The following is a 13644-nucleotide window of genomic DNA, read 5'->3' on the forward strand; positions in this document are numbered from 1 at the left end:
TCAGTCAATGGGCCCAGTGGTCTGCAGACAGTACAAGCCCACTACCAGTCTGTGTCACGGCCCAGCGGTCTGCAGTCAGCCCAAGCCAGGTACCAGTCTGTGTCCCAGCCCAGTGGTCTGCAGTCAGCCCAAGCCAGGTACCAGTCTGTGTCCCAGCCCAGTGGTCTGCAGTCAGCCCAAGCCAGGTACCAGTCTGTGTCACGGCCCAGCGGTCTGCAGTCAGCCCAAACCAGCTACCAGTCTGTGTCCCGGCAGTCTAGATTCCAGGTCTTTCCTAAGCCAGAGCATTCAAGTTACATGTCTCTTTCCAGTCTTGGTGCCAAACCTTTGGAGCAACCCAGTAAAATACCACTTCAAGCTATGAGTCTGATGCAGTCTGTCCAGCCTGGCTTTCAAGATCCACCACCTCTGCAGTCTCTGACTACTCAAAATAAGCATTTATCTCCAGGCATATTGAGGTTGCTGCATCAAGTGAAGTCATAGCTGTATACTCTGCCTTGTTTTCTTCTTTTAATGTTTGCTTTTGTTTTTGAAAAAATAAACAAACCTGTAACCTCAAGTGTCTACTGGGAGTCTTAGTGTTGTTTGTACTTCATTAGCATGACCTCATCTTTGTTTAACATAATCTGCTTTGTTCTCTCCTACTTTTACACCTGGAGATAAGTTTTGGTTGATCAGATCAAAAAAGTGTATGCTTAAAAATGGGTGTAAAGGTGTCTAAAATGTTTTGAGCTTATTCACTTTCAACAAATTCCAGAGGTAGTCGAATGCATTTGACTAGATTGCTTCCGTAGTGTAAACGCTCATGTGGTCGACTGTTTGAATGACCAACTGACCCAATGCATTAACATTATGGGTGGCGGTCTTAACATAAAGGCACAGGTAGGTGGCTGCTTGGGGTCCCCTACCAGCGGTTCTAGTAGGGAGGGCCTCCAACCAACCTCAAAAAGAAAAGAAAGCCCCTTATGAACGCTTCATAAGCATGGTAAATTGTATTAATATTCTTAAGAAATATGTTGTAGTAGTTAATGTCCAGTTCATGGTTCTCTGTCCCTTAAAGTGAAAGTAGCCTAAAACTCTGCTCAACTCTGCTCATTAGGTCCCAGAAAAAGCGCTATATAAATGTAACGAATTATTATGACTGAACAACTTTAGCATTAATGTATAAATTATATACATTAATCTTTACTATAGTATTTTGTACCTAAATACTGTTAAAGTATTTTACCATGAATTTCAGCCTATACCTGAAATCTGTTTATTTCATTTGTATCTTTGTTCTAATGTGTTTATTTGGGCTATTACTTGTAATTTTCTCATAAGTGTATTTAATGTTATTTATTCAAATATTTATTTATTTATAAGCTCCTTAGTGTTGAGCCCTGTGTGTTCATATATTTCCTATTAAGACCTGGTCTTTTTGTTATAAAATAAAGTTGTCCATTCAGCTGAATACAAAAAAGAAAAGGAAAAAACCTGATGAGGGTCTCATCTGAACACAGCTTTCACCACAGGAAAGCTAACAGGAATAGTCCTGCCAGATTTTTATGTTGACGTGTATTTATTCATGACAAATCTGAAATAAAATTACCAGTGTGCTCTAGTTTTCAAACAGTTTCAATAAAGACGAAAAAATATTTGTATTTTCGCATTTGAGGATTGCAGATAATAATGAGTTTTGCAACTCCTAAAGATACTCCAAACAAATCTGTTGATTGGTTAACAACATAAAGCCATAAGTACAAATTTGCAAGAAAAAACATTTATAACATCTGTTATCATTGAACGAAATAGATTTTAATATAAAAATATATATGGCTGCTTGACCAAATCAATGCTAAGATTTTGAACAGTGAGCATTCTACTGCTTCCTTAAATGCTAAAATGTATTCTCACTGAATAAAAACATAAAGTATTTTAATTAATCCCCAAAAAGTATTTTGTGTGCTGTCTTTTTGTCCAGTAATCATAATATAAAAAAAGCAACTATCTTTAATGAAATGGCAGCTGTCATGATAGTTGTAACACCTGAACCTAATAATTGAGTATTACATGTTCCCATGACAACTGATTGTCAAGAAACAATTGGTAAATGGCAGTTGCTGGCACTATAAAAAGTCCCGTCAGGCAACACTAATATGTGTTGGAGGTCAAGTATGTTTTGTTTGACTTTTTACTGGTGTTGTTGAGGTGGTTAGTTGTTGTATTTTTGTTTGGCCATGGAGGGTACCACTAGCCGACTCTTAAGGTATGATGATAAATTGTAGTATTTGGCATTTGTTAACAAGTGGCATTCATCTAACAAGGTTTTTTTTTTTTTCTACAGTTTTTCTTTGGCACTTCTCAGTCTTTGTGTCTGTGACCATTTTGGAAGTGGTAAGGTTTATCCAGGCAAGTTCTAAAATTCATGTTTGCTAGCACGTCTGTTTGATTCTTTCTTTCCCTTTTTTATTTTCTTCTAGTTGGTGGCTTTGTCAGGAGTGGTTATCCTCTGTACTATGAGGCTGGTTTCCCCATGCAGGATGTGAAGCCACGAAGTTCCTACAGCTGGAATGGTGCTGATGTATCAAATCCCACCAGTCCTCAAAGGTCAAGGAGTAACACTTACAGTGCTGCACAAGTTAAGGGTGTGTATAGCAGTGTAAGCTATAGTCCTCAAAATGGCTCTTCTGGTTCTGACTCTGATGCTAGTAGTGAACTTCAAGGATCTCTGATATCTTCAGCTGGTAGTGGCAGTCTCGTTTCTGGTTCTGTGACCACTGCAATGGGTACAAGTATGCACATTGAGTCTCTACCTGAGCCAACACCGCTCAACTATCAAACTGTAGTACAGTCTAGTAATGAGTCTGTGGTGTCTAGTAGCCAGCAAATAGTGCAGAACAGCTCCCAGTCCAGTGGCCAACTAGTGGAAGGCAGCTACCAGTCTGCAGTGCAGCCCATTGTCAAGCCTCAGAGAAGTAGACTTCAAGTTGTTTCCAAGTTATTTTCTGGTAACAGGCCAGTCCAGATGTCAAGTTCTACCTTTTTGGTCAAGCCTTTGCAGCAGAGAAATGAGTCCTCACAACCCAGGTATCAGTTAGGGCAAGCCAGCTTTGGATATGGACTTGTGCCATCACTGAGTGGCCAGCAACTAGTACAGTCACGTGATGGTTCAACAGTTCAGCCTAGTGGTGTGCAGCTAGCACAGGCAAGATACCAACTTGTGGCCCAGCCCAGCCTCCAGCAGTCATCTCAAGCCAGCAGCCAGAACTCTGAACAAGCTGTATCGCAATCTGTGGACCAGTCCAGTGGCCTACAATCAGCCCAAGCCAGCTCACAGTCTGTGGACCAGTCTGGCATCCAACAACCAGCCCAAGCCAGCTCACAATCTGTTGAACTGTCAGGTAGTCTGCTGTCAGCCCAAGCCAGCTCACAGTCTGTGGACCAGTCTGGCATCCAACAACCAGCCCAAGCCAGCTCACAATCTGTTGAACTGTCAGGTAGTCTGCTGTCAGCCCAAGCCAGCTCACAGTTTGTGGACCAGTCTAGCATCCAACAACCAGCCCAAGCTGTGTCCCAATGAGGTCCCAGAAAAAGCGCTATATAAATGTAACGAATTATTATTATGACTGAATAACAACTTTAGCTTTACTGTATAAATTATATACATTAATCTTTACTATAGTATTTTGTACCTAAATACTGTTAAAGTATTTTACCATGAATTTCAGCCTATACCTGAAATCTGTTTATTTAATTTGTATCTTTGTTCTAATGTGTTTATTTGGGCTATTACTTGTAATTTGCTCATAAGTGTCTTTATTTAATGTTATTTATTCAAATATTTATTTATTTATAAGCTCCTTAGTGTTGAGCCCTGTGTGTTCATATATTTCCTATTAAGACCTGGGGCCCGTTTCAAGAAGGAGGTTCAACCAACTCTGAGTTAAAACTTGAACTCTGAGTTGACTTACCCTAAGATGGGAAACTCTGAGTTTTCGGTTACAGAACAGCTGAAATGAGTAAGTTCAATCAACTCTAAGTTGACTGACTCTGAGTTAAGCGCGTGCACCACAACTATAAAAAGCCATTATCAATGGAGCGCAGATATTATGAGTCACCATGGTAACAGCGCCAGACAAAAAGAGGTCTGCATATTTCTCACCAGCAGTACGCAAAACATTTTTTTTTTTAAGTAACACGGCAGCAGCGGCGATCGAGAGAGTTAGTTTGGGAGAAAATAGTTGCTCGAATCAATACGTACGTTTATATTTTAATTACTGTTATACAGTGTTGGGTGTAATTACCAAGTAATCTAAATACTGTCATTTAGTTAAAGGGATTACTCTTAAAGGTTCTCTAAGCGATGTCGGGTGACGTCACTTCTTGTTGACGTTCGAACTATTGTCAAACAAAACGGAGGCTAGCTAGACCCTCCCTCCTCCTCATCCGCACACTAACCCCCCAAACCACACCCCCAAACCCTTCTTGTCGGTCATTGGCTGGAACAGCTTGTTATGTTTCGGGGAGCGGGTCGCCGTAGTTTGTTTTTGTTGCTGTTTGTGGAGCCTGGGCTGTCTACAGAGATCGCGTTTCTTTACAGTGTGTTCAGGGGGCAGGCAGCCAGCGGATAGTGAGGAGATGTTTGCTGTATGTGACAAAAAATGTGTTGGCCTAAAAAACGCGTGACATCGCTTAGAGCACCTTTAATTCTTCTGTAATATAAAGTAAAATAAGATGTCATTGCATTAAATACTGCATAGACTATAGAACAATTCTGTTTAAAACAATAGTGGATTTAACATAACAATTTTAAAAGGTATATTTTTAATGTAACCTTCACTCTCTACACACGTTGGTCAATTCAAGAATAATTCATGCAATTGTATATTGTTAATTTGAAAGCATTAAAAGTGCAGTTTTGTCTCTTTTTGTATTGTTCAAGTGGTTGAGGTTGATATGGGATTTAGAAAGTAATTAGTAATAAGTAGACCAATACTTACTAGAGATAGTAATTATTACATTAATCTAATTACACTGTTGAAGATGTCATTTGTAGTTAGTAATTAATAACTATTTTAGAGTAACTTACCCAACTGTTATAATATCAGAGGTGAAACTGGAAGAACAGTATGTTATTCAACCTAATTTTAATTTTCATGTAGGTGCAATCCTGCAGGCATTAAAAGAACATCCCAGCAGTTGAAAATGAAATATAAAAACATAATTCAATCAGGTAAGGCTTGAGCATATAATGGATGTAGGGTACTTGACTTTACAAACATTTGACATATTAAATAACTAAATAGCATCCAGTGTTTAGCAGTGCGAAAGCATTTTTGACATAGGTCTAATTAACAAAATTAAATGTTCATTCTCATTTGACTTCTACTCAGCCAACAGAAAGAAGGAAGAGGCTCACAAAGATGGAGATGAAGATGCAGAGGAGATGGAGATGAAGATGCAGAGGAGATGAAGATGGAGATGCAGAGGAGATGGAGATGGAGATGAAGATGCAGAGGAGATGAAGATGAAGATGCAGAGGAGATGGAGATGAAGATGCAGAGGAGATGAAGATGGAGATGCAGAGGAGATGAAGATGGAGATGAAGATGCAGAGGAGATGAAGATGGAGATGCAGAGGAGATGAAGATGGAGATGCAGAGGAGATGAAGATGGAGATGCAGAGGAGATGAAGATGGAGATGCAGAGGAGATGGAGATGAAGATGCAGAGGAGATGGAGATGAAGATGCAGAGGAGATGAAGATGGAGATGCAGAGGAGATGAAGATGGAGATGCAGAGGAGATGAAGATGGAGATGCAGAGGAGATGAAGATGGAGATGCAGAGAAGATGGAGATGAAGATGCAGAGGAGATGAAGATGGAGATGCAGAGAAGATGAAGATGCAGAGGAGATAAAGATGGAGATGCAGAGGAGATGGAGATGGAGATGCAGAGAAGATGGAGATGAAGATGCAGAGGAGATGAAGATGGAGATGCAGAGAAGATGAAGATGGAGATGCAGAGAAGATGGAGATGAAGATGCAGAGGAGATGAAGATGGAGATGCAGAGGAGATGAAGATGGAGATGCAGAGAAGATGGAGATGAAGATGCAGAGGAGATGAAGATGGAGATGCAGAGGAGATGGAGATGGCCTTGAGCCTGAATGCTGGAAGGCCAATGGCTGAGGGAATTCCTGGAGGGACTTCATCAGAGCCAGTCACTCCCGAAGATTCAAGTGCCTTCATAAAATGTATAAGAGGTCTACATATGTGTTATTTTTTATATAGGCTGTTTTTGATATTTCCATATATTTTACTTTGGGTTGGGTTTTTTGTTGCTCCCAACCGATTCTGATGGTAATATCTGTCTCATGTCCCAACAGAACCCCAGACAGTTGTAAGTAGCCTACTCAATACACCAGAAATTATGACAAATAGTATTATAAAATGTGCTCAATCAAATGCTCATCTTCACAGGACGATGGGGATGAAGAAACAGTTTCTGCTGCCACAGAGAGGCCTACTAGGAAATGTTAATATTGTCTACACATCAAACAATCTACACATTCAAATTTCTTCACATTATTTATGTAGAGTAGCCTATACAATCTAAGTTTATTTCTAAGTATAAACGGATATTCTTATCTCTCCCCCTGTCCCCAGAGTGTGGAATAACAGCAGGAGGAAGGTCCATCAACTTGCACAGATAAACACAGTTCAGTGATTTTCAGTGAATGCCACAGTTTAATTCTGTAGAATGTGTTTAGAACTACATGATGTAACTCTAATCTACTGTATTTTCAGTTGCCAGTTAAGAAGTTATATTGACTTCATCTTATTAAAAAAATTGGAGAAAAAACTAAAACAGCAATGAATAAATGTACCGAAAGAATGAATGAGGTGTTTAAACACCGCTTCCTCTTTAAAAAAGGGGAGGAGACCGAAATAAACTCTGGGTTTACGGAAGTAAACCTGCTCCCGACCAGGTTAGGTTCACAGAGTAAGTTACCATGGTAACTGACTCTGAGTATAAGTTACCTCTCTTTCAGAAACGGGCTTGACTTACCCTGCTTTCTCAGGTTTGACTTACCTCCCATTCTGAAACAGAAAACCCAGAGTTTCCCTCATTTCAGGGTTAACATACTCAGAGTTTTCACTTAACCTCCTTTCTGAAACAGGCCCCTGGTCTTTTTGTAATAAAATAAAGTTGTCCATTCAGCTGAATACAAAAAAGAAAAGGAAAAAACCTGATGAGGGTCTCATCTGAACACAGCTTTCACCACAGGAAAGCTAACAGGAATAGTCCTGCCAGATTTTTATGTTGACGTGTATTTATTCATGACAAATCTGAAATAAAATTACCAGTGTGCTCTAGTTTTCAAACAGTTTCAATAAAGACGAAAAAATATTTGTATTTTCGCATTTGAGAATTGCAGATAATAATGAGTTTTGCAACTCCTAAAGATACTCCAAACAAATCTGTTGATTGGTTAACAACATAAAGCCATAAGTACAAATTTGCAAGAAAAAACATTTATAACATCTGTTATCATTGAACGAAATAGATTTTAATATAAAAATATATATGGCTGCTTGACCAAATCAATGCTAAGATTTTGAACACTGAGCATTCTACTGCTTCCTTAAATGCTAAAATGTATTCTCACTGAATAAAAACATAAAGTATTTTAATTAATCCCCAAAAAGTATTTTGTGTGCTGTCTTTTTGTCCAGTAATCATAATATTAAAAAAAGCAACTATCTTTAATGAAATGGCAGCTGTCATGATAGTTGTAACACCTGAACCTAATAATTGAGTGTTACATGTTCCCATGACAACTGATTGTCAAGAAACAATTGGTAAATGGCAGTTGCTGGCACTATAAAAAGTCCCGTCAGGCAACACTAATATGTGTTGGAGGTCAAGTATGTTTTGTTTGACTTTTTACTGGTGTTGTTGAGGTGGTTAGTTGTTGTATTTTTGTTTGGCCATGGAGGGTACCACTAGCCGACTCTTAAGGTATGATGATAAATTGTAGTATTTGGCATTTGTTAACAAGTGGCATTCATCTAACAAGGTTTTTTTTTCTACAGTTTTTCTTTGGCACTTCTCAGTCTTTGTGTCTGTGACCATTTTGGAAGTGGTAAGGTTTATCCAGGCAAGTTCTAAAATTCATGTTTGCTAGCACGTCTGTTTGATTCTTACTTTCCCTTTTTTATTTTCTTCTAGTTGGTGGCTTTGTCAGGAGTGGTTATCCTCTGTACTATGAGGCTGGTTTCCCCATGCAGGATGTGAAGCCACGAAGTTCCTACAGCTGGAATGGTGCTGATGTATCAAATCCCACCAGTCCTCAAAGGTCAAGGAGTAACACTTACAGTGCTGCACAAGTTAAGGGTGTGTATAGCAGTGTAAGCTATAGTCCTCAAAATGGCTCTTTTGGTTCTGACTCTGATGCTAGTAGTCAACTCCAAGGATCTCTGATATCTTCAGCTGGTAGTGGCAGTCTCGTTTCTGGTTCTGTGACCACTGCAATGGGTACAAGTATGCACATTGAGTCTCTACCTGAGCCAACACCGCTCAACTATCAAACTGTAGTACAGTCTAGTAATGAGTCTGTGGTGTCTAGTAGCCAGCAAATAGTGCAGAACAGCTCCCAGTCCAGTGGCCAACTAGTGGAAGGCAGCTACCAGTCTGCAGTGCAGCCCATTGTCAAGCCTCAGAGAAGTAGACTTCAAGTTGTTTCCAAGTTATTTTCTGGTAACAGGCCAGTCCAGATGTCAAGTTCTACCTTTTTGGTCAAGCCTTTGCAGCAGAGAAATGAGTCCTCACAACCCAGGTATCAGTTAGGGCAAGCCAGCTTTGGATATGGACTTGTGCCATCACTGAGTGGCCAGCAACTAGTGCAGTCACGTGATGGTTCAACAGTTCAGCCTAGTGGTGTGCAGCTAGCACAGGCAAGATACCAACTTGTGGCCCGGCCCAGCCTCCAACAGTCATCTCAAGCCAGCAGCCAGAACTCTGAACAAGCTGTATCGCAATCTGTGGACCAGTCCAGTGGCCTACAATCAGCCCAAGCCAGCTCTCAGTCTGTGGACCAGTCTGGCATCCAACAACCAGCCCAAGCCAGCTCACAATCTGTTGAACTGTCAGGTAGTCTGCTGTCAGCCCAAGCCAGCTCACAGTCTGTGGACCAGTCTGGCATCCAACAACCAGCCCAAGCCAGCTCACAATCTGTTGAACTGTCAGGTAGTCTGCTGTCAGCCCAAGCCAGCTCACAGTCTGTGGACCAGTCTGGCATCCAACAACCAGCCCAAGCCAGCTCACAATCTGTTGAACTGTCAGGTAGTCTGCTGTCAGCCCAAGCCAGCTCACAGTCTGTGGACCAGTCTGGCATCCAACAACCAGCCCAAGCTAGCTCACAGTTTGTGGACCAGTCTGGCATCCAACAACCAGCCCAAGCCAGCTCTCAGTCTGTGGAACCATCAGGTAGCCTGCTGTCAGCCCAAGCCAGCTCACAGTCTGTGGACCAGTCTGGCATCCAACAACCAGCCCAAGCCAACTCACAATCTGTTGAACTGTCAGGTAGTCTGCTGTCAGCCCAAGCCAGCTCACAGTCTGTGGACCAGTCTGGCATCCAACAACCAGCCCAAGCTAGCTCACAGTTTGTGGACCAGTCTGGCATCCAACGACCAGCCCAATCCAGCTCACAGTCTGGCTTACCATCAGCACAAGCCAGCTACCAGTTTGTGCCCCAGCTTGGTTTCCAAAAACCTACACAAACTGGCTCCCAATCAGTGAATGGCCCCAGTGGTCTGCAGACAGTACAAGCCCGCTACCAGTCTGTGTCCCGGCCCAGCGGTCTGCAGTCAGGACAAGCCCGCTACCAGTCTGTGTCCCGGCCAAGCGGTCCGCAGTCAGCGCAGGCCTGTTACCAGTCTATGGACCAGCTAAGCAGTCTGCAATCAGGCCAACCCAGCTACCAGTCTCTGTCCCAGCTCAGTGGCTTGCAGTCAGCCCAAGCCAGGTACCAGTCTGTGTCTCAGCCCAGCGGTCTCCAGTCAGGACAAGCCCGCTACCAGTCTCTGTCCTGGCCCAGCGGTCTGCAGTCAGGACAAGCCCGCTACCAGTCTTTGTCCCGGCCCAGCGGTCTGCAGTCAGCCCAATCCAGGTATCAGTCTGTGTCCCAGCCCAGCGGTCTGCAGTCAGCCCAAGCCCGCTACCAGTCTGTGTCCCAGCCCAGCGGTCTGCAATCAGGCCAAGCCAGATACCTGTCTCTATCCTTGCCCAGCGGTCTTCAGTCAGCACAAGCCCGTTACCAGTCTGTGGACCAGCCCAGTGACCTACAATCAGCCCAAGCCAGCTCACAATCTGTTGAACTGTCAGGTAGCCTGCTGTTAGCCCAAGCCAGCTCACAGTCTGTGGACCAGTCTGGCATCCAACAACCAGCCCAAGCTAGCTCACAGTTTGTGGACCAGTCTGGCATCCAACAACCAGCCCAAGTTAGCTCACAGTTTGTGGACCAGTCTGGCATCCAACAACCAGCCCAAGACAGCTCACAGTTTGTGGACCAGTCTGGCATCCAACAACCAGCCCAAGTTAGCTCACAGTTTGTGGACCAGTCTGGCATCCAACAACCAGCCCAAGTTAGCTCACAGTTTGTGGACCAGTCTGGCATCCAAGAACCAGCCCAAGCCAGCTCACAGTTTGTGGACCAGTCTGGCATCCAACAACCAGCCCAAGCCAGCTCACAATCTGTTGAACTGTCAGGTAGTCTGCTGTCAGCCCAAGCTAGCTCTCAGTCTGTGGAACCATCAGGTAGCCTGCTGTCAGCCCAAGCCAGCTCACAGTCTGTGGACCAGTCTGGCATCCAACGACCAGCCCAATCCAGCTCACAGTCTGGCCTGCCATCAGCACAAGCCAGCTACCAGTTTGTGCCCCAGCTTGGTTTCCAAAAACCTACACAAACTGGCTCCCAATCAGTGAATGGCCCCAGTGGTCTGCAGACAGTACAAGCCCGCTACCAGTCTTTGTCCCGGCCCAGCGGTCTGCAGACAGTACAGGCCCGCTACCAGTCTGTGTCCCGGCCCAGCGGTCTGCAGTCAGGACAAGCCCGCTACCAGTCTGTGTCCCGGCCAAGCGGTCCGCAGTCAGCGCAGGCCCGTTACCAGTCTACGGACCAGCTAAGCAGTCTGCAATCAGGCCAACCCAGCTACCAGTCTCTGTCCCAGCTCAGTGGCTTGCAGTCAGCCCAAGCCAGGTACCAGTCTGTGTCTCAGCCCAGCGGTCTGCAGTCAGGACAAGCCCGCTACCAGTCTCTGTCCTGGCCCAGCGGTCTGCAGTCAGGACAAGCCCGCTACCAGTCTTTGTCCCGGCCCAGCGGTCTGCAGTCAGCCCAATCCAGGTACCAGTCTTTGTCCCGGCCCAGCGGTCTGCAGTCAGCACAATCCAGGTACCAGTCTGTGTCCCAGCCCAGCGGTCTGCAGTCAGCCCAAGCCAGGTACCAGTCTGTGTCCCAGCCCAGCGGTCTGCAGTCAGCCCAATCCAGGTACCAGTCTGTGTCCCAGCCCAGTACCCTGCAGTCAGCACAAGCCTGTTACCCGTCTGTGGACCAGCCCAGTGACCTGCAGTCAGCCCAAGCCAGGTACCAGTCTGTGTCTCAGCCTAGCGGTCTGCAGTCAGGACAAGCCCGCTACCAGTCTCTGTCCTGGCCCAGCGGTCTTCAGTCAGGACAAGCCCGTTACCAGTCTGTGGACCAGCCCAGTGACCTACAATCAGCCCAAGCCAGCTTTCAGTCTGTGGACCAGTCTGGCATCCAACAACCATCCCAAGCCAGCTCACAATCTGTGGACCAGTCTGGCATCCAACAACCATCCCAAGCCAGCTCACAGTTTTTGGACCAGTCTGGCATCCAACAACCAGCCCAAGTTGGCTCACAGTTTGTGGACCAGTCTGGCATCCAACAACCAGCCCAAGACAGCTCACAGTTTGTGGACCCGTCTGGCATCCAACAACCATCCCAAGTTAGCTCACAGTTTGTGGACCAGTCTGGCATCCAACAACCAGCCCAAGTTAGCTCACAGTTTGTGGACCAGTCTGGCATCCAACAACCAGCCCAAGCCAGCTCACAGTTTGTGGACCAGTCTGGCATCCAACAACCAGCCCAAGCCAGCTCACAATCTGTGGACCAGTCTGGCATCCAACAACTAGCCCAAGCCAGCTCACAGTTAGTGGACCAGTCTGGCATCCAACAACCAGCCCAAGCTAGCTCACAGTTTGTGGACCAGTCTGGCATCCAACAACCAGCCCAAGCTAGTTCACAGTATGTGGACCAGTCGGGCATCCAACAACCAGCCCAATCCAGCTCACAGTCTGGCCTGCCACCAGCACAAGCCAGCTACCAGTTTGTGCCCCAGTTTGGTTTCCAAAAACCTACACAAACTGACTCCCAATCAGTGAATGGCTCCAGTGGTCTGCAGACAGTACAAGCCCGCTACCAGTCTGTGTCCCGGCCCAGCGGTCTGCAGACAGTACAGGCCCGCTACCAGTCTGTGTCCAGGCCCAGCGGTCTGCAGTCAGGACAAGCCCGTTACCCGTCTATGGACCAGCTAAGTGGTCTGCAATCAGGCCAAGCCCGCTACCAGTTTGTGCCCCAGCTTGGATTCCAAAAACCTACACAAACTGGCTCCCAATCAGTCAATGGCCCCAGTGGTCTGCAGTTAGCACAAGCCCGTTACCAGTCTGTGTCCCAGCCCAGTGGTCTGCAATCAGCCCAAACCAGCTACCAGTCTGTGTCCCGGCAGTCTAGATTCCAGGTCTTTCCTAAGCCAGAGCAGTCAAGTTACATGTCTCTTTCCAGTCTTGGTTCCAAACCTTTGGAGCAACCCAGTAAAATACCACTTCAAGCTATGAGTCTGATGCAGTCTGTCCAGCCTGGCTTTCAAGATCCAGCACCTCTGCACTCTCGGACTACTCAAAATAAGCATTTATCTGCAGGCATATTGAGGTTGCTGCATCAAGTGAAGTCATAGCTGTATACTCTGCCTTGTTTTCTTCATTTAATGTTTGCTTTTGTTTTTGAAAAAATAACCAAACTTGTAACCTCAAGTGTCTACTGGGAGTCTTAGTGTTGTTTGTACTTCATTAGCATGACTTCATCTTTGTTTAACATAATCTGCTTTGTTCTCTCCTACTTTTACACCTGGAGATGAGTTTTGGTTAATTAGGTCAAAAGTGTATGCTAAAAACAGGTGTAAAGGTGTTTAAAATGTTTTGAGCTCATTCACTTTCAACAACTTCCAGAAGTAGTTGGAAACGCTCATGTGGTTGACTGTTCAAATGGCCATGAATGACCAACTGACCCAATGCATTAACATTATGGGATTGGATATGATGTCTCATAAAATGTGTTTCCCACATTCTTTGCATCTAGCTGATTTGACGTTAATAAACCCAAATGAAAGAACATATGGCATGGTTGCTCCTGTCATGTTTCATGGGACTTTCATTATGACATTTCTGTGTTTACGAGCAATATATGGACCTACGTAATCAAAGGGTCCGAACTACCGTGACATGTAGGGAAATGTCACACAGAAATTATAAAACCATTCAAATAAAGCACAAATTCTTTAAGACTTGAGTCGAAATATTCACGAGTCCTA

At 44.7% G+C, this 13644-nt stretch overlaps 1 protein-coding gene and 1 long non-coding RNA gene across 2 annotated transcripts in view; both read right to left on the reverse strand.

Annotated features, from left to right (window-relative positions):
* The window catches only part of LOC130078180 (tetratricopeptide repeat protein 24), a 58878-nt gene that overhangs the window by 30740 nt on the left and 14494 nt on the right, over positions 1 to 13644 (reverse strand). The window lies entirely within an intron of this gene.
* Positions 10154 to 10801, reverse strand: LOC130078184 (uncharacterized). Its single transcript, XR_008805897.1, has 3 exons — positions 10648 to 10801; positions 10300 to 10359; positions 10154 to 10251 (listed from the first exon to the last, which is right to left on the reverse strand). It is a non-coding gene; the product is annotated as an uncharacterized LOC130078184 (long non-coding RNA).

Source organism: Rhinichthys klamathensis, unplaced genomic scaffold, assembly GCF_029890125.1.
Source record: "Rhinichthys klamathensis goyatoka isolate OS25496 unplaced genomic scaffold, OSU_Roscu_1.1 h1tg000828l_1, whole genome shotgun sequence".
In the NCBI taxonomy this organism is placed as follows: Eukaryota; Metazoa; Chordata; class Actinopteri; order Cypriniformes; family Leuciscidae; genus Rhinichthys; species Rhinichthys klamathensis.